This window comes from Suricata suricatta, chromosome 12 (assembly GCF_006229205.1).
Source record: "Suricata suricatta isolate VVHF042 chromosome 12, meerkat_22Aug2017_6uvM2_HiC, whole genome shotgun sequence".
NCBI lineage: Eukaryota > Metazoa > Chordata > Mammalia > Carnivora > Herpestidae > Suricata > Suricata suricatta.
The window spans coordinates 10435952-10439559 of record NC_043711.1 but is presented as its reverse complement, the minus strand read 5'-3'; the positions used below and the strand labels follow the sequence as shown (position 1 = coordinate 10439559).

Here is a 3608-nt window from a genome sequence, read left to right as displayed (position 1 = left end):
CTGACAGCCAACAGCCTCGCCCAGAGCCTAGAGATCTCTATGTGCACTTGCTTGCCTGACCATGTCATTCTGAAAAACTACAATAAACAAGGTCAGGGAAGGCCCTGTCCTTTTGGTACTCACCTAAAGTGGTGGAGTCACAGGACTATGAAATAAGTTTGTGTAGTGTAAGAGCCTCAGGCAGAAATCTTGTGAAGATCGTTATTTTGAGCCAGAGATAGACTGTTATGGTGTCTGTAGAATTTCATAGAGCAAGGTCTGAATAGACCTTGACGTGTTATGAAAAGACCAGGAAGCGGACCAGAGTGTGCCCATGGCTCTAGTCAAAAACAGATCACAATGTCAAGCCCAGGAAAAACAAAGATGCCACATCTGAAAAGTGAAAGGGACTCAGGATGTCATTGGTCACCAGTCTCAAACTGCTTCATTACAAGCTGCCCATCATTTGCTGGACTTTGCATATTTCCTGTGCTGAGCCTTTATTTATTCCCTTAGCACAATTTTCTCTTGGAGCATTCAGTCTGTAAGGTGATTGACACCCTGATGATCCCACTAATTTTGTCTTCTGACAGAATTTAATTTTGCTCCTTAATATTTATGCTGGGCCACAGGGAGGTAACAAGACTTGGAATGTTGTCAGAGCCAGCGGTGCTCTTTTTTCCTTCTTCACGGCCCCTCAGATTTCAGCAACGACCTGAACCCTTAGATTTTTTGTGCCATTTCTATTTAATTTCTCTCTCTCTCTCTCTCTGATTTTGAGTAGATTGTATGTATTTCTTTAAATACAGGACAGAAAATGAGCATGCCAGTCTGACTTCTCAATTTTATTTGTTCTTGGGAAGCTCGTTCAATGGAATTGAGGTACCATTTTACATTATTTGGGGCAATGATAATAGATCTGGGCAGCTTGAGTTACAGCCACCCCGAGCTTATTTATTGGGGCAGAGGTTGAGAACTCATGGAAAGGACATAGCCCAGGGAGCAATGATTTGGGGGGCGGGTGGGTGTGTGTGTGCATGCACCTTGTGGAATGGGAAATGTCCTCAGAGGAGAGGCACATGGTCTAATATATTCAAGATGGTTCTTGGAACACAGAGGCCAGAACTCAATCAACACCAGATATTCAGTAGGGGCTCTACATCAATTTACAGGATGCCTTTACAAGTAGATTCTAAAATACAAGCAGTATATAGCGTGTGTGTGGGACTCCTTTCTCTTGGAAGGTAACTAGCAGCGAGGCCACCTATTTCTTTGCAATTGCCTGACACCATCTCTGATCTCTCTCCTGGTAATTCCCCAATTCCACACATGCTTCCTGTTTTGGCCTCCAATAGCTCAAAGTAATATCGTCCTCAGGGTCTCTGCGGAGGCCATTCCCTCTGCCAACAAAGACATCCCCAGACATGCTCGTGGATCCTGCCCTCCTTTCCTTGAGGTCTCTGTTCAAAAGTCCCCTGTTTACTAGTCTTGACCAAACATCAATTACAAAGTAATATTCATAGCCACACTCTGCTTTATACCTACTCTTGTTTCTTCAAAGTTCTTAAACGTTTCATTTCGGGCGCCTGGGTGGCTCAGTCCATTAAGTATCTGACTTCAGCTCAGGTCAAGATCTCGTGGTTCATGGGTTCGAGCTCTGCATCAGGCTCTGTGCTGATAGCTCAGAGCCTGGAGCCTGCTTCGTATTCTGTGTCTCCCTCTACCTTTGCCCCTCCCTTACTCAAGCTGTGTTTCTCCATGTCTCAATAATAAATAAACATAAAAATTTTTTAAAAAGTTCTTACCACCCTCTGATGTCTTATTAATGTTTTTATTTGTTTCTATTCATTTTCTATCACTAGATTACAATGTCTTTGATTTTCAGTATCCTGAGCTCTTGTCTAGACAATGCCTGGAACATGTTTAACAGTGTATATTCTTCCAATGCAGGAAAGATATCCTTAGTAAAATAATAAAATGCATGGCCTCTGTTGGGAAATGCAGAGAATGAGACCAAAATGCCTAATCAGAGATGAAATGGGAGGGAATCCCTTCAAGGGGATAATAAATATACAAGCTACTTAAATTAACTTCTTGACTGCAAAATATAAATTTTAGCTTTCCAACTATGTGAGCAATGCCATCATGTGAAAATTAATGATATCGTTTTCCTCTTTCCTGGTGATCAGTTGAACCTCATGGAACCAGAAAATGATACACAAATATTAGAATTTATGCTTCTGGGATTTTTGGAGGGACCAAAACTGAAGACCCTCATGTTTGGGCTTTTTCTCTCCATGTACCTGATCACTGTGTTTGGGAATCTGCTCATCATCCTGGTCGTCGGCTTTGATTCCCATTTCCACATGCCCATGCACTTCTTCCTTGCCAACCTGTCCTTTGTGGACATCTGTGTCACCTCCACCACTGTCCTCAAGATGCTGTGGAACATCCAGAATCAGAGCAAAGTCATAACCTATGTGGACTGCATCACACAGATGAACTTTTTCTTAATCTTTTCAGGACTGGACCTCTTCTCCTGACCATAATGGCCTATGACAGGTTTGTGGCCATCTGTCACCCCTTGCACTCCACGGTCATCATGAACTCCCAGCTCTGTGGATTGCTGGTCCTGGTGTCCTGGATGCTGAGTGTCTCACATTCCTTGTTACAAACCTCAATGGTGTTGAGGCTGTCCTTCTGTACAGAGGTGGAAATCCACCACTTTTTCTGTGAACTCTACCAGATGATCCAACTTGCCTGTTCTGACACCTTTCTGAATAACTTGGTGATGTATCTTGCAGTTATGCTGCTGGCTGGTGGTCCCTTCTTTGGGATCCTTTATTCTTACTCCCAGATAGTTTTCTGCATATGTAGAATCTCATCAGCTCAGGGCAAGTACAAAGCATTTTCCACCTGTGCATCTCACCTCTCAGTTGTCTTCTTATTTTACTGTACTGGCCTAGGAGTGTACCTTAGCTCCGCTGCCACCCAGAGCTCCCACTCCAGTGCTGTGGCCTCAGTGATGTACACGGTGGTCACGCCCATGCTGAACTCCTTCATCTACAGCCTGAGGAACAGAGACATAAAGGAGGCTCTGATGAGACTCTCTGGGATGGCAGCTATAAAAGTTCCAATTGTCCTGGGGTTGAAAAATCTCCCATGATTGAAGGCTTCATGGTCTCAAAGTAAGAAATTGTGTGTGTGTGTGTGTGTGTGTGTGTGTGTGTGTGTGTGTTTAAGCAAACTGTGGACATAGAGAATTCTTTCATTTATTTTCTGGAATCTTTATTTTTTCAACTACTATGTACAATTTAATTACTTTTTTATTATTATTTTTTTTAACCATTCTCTGATATGCAACCATTATTCCTTCATTTTCTTCCTTATTTCTACCAATCACTGAGATGGAAAGTTTTCCCATTTCTTTTTGTTTTCTTCGATTTTTTTTCATAAATCTTCTATAGTATTCAGTGTACAGATCTTTTACTTTTATTTGTAAATTGATTCCCAATCTGGGATAAGGAAAAATTAGGGATTCCCATTTATCTAATGGAACTGCTTAAATTTCTTAAGAATAATTTCCTCCCAAATGACAAAAATCACTCCCATGTAATAGTCCTTAGTTT

General features: G+C 41.9%; 1 pseudogene; it reads left to right on the top strand.

Moving 5' to 3' along the window:
- Positions 1-2177: 2177 nt before the first annotated feature.
- Positions 2178-3145, top strand: LOC115275298 (annotated as a pseudogene).
- Positions 3146-3608: the final 463 nt, after the last annotated feature.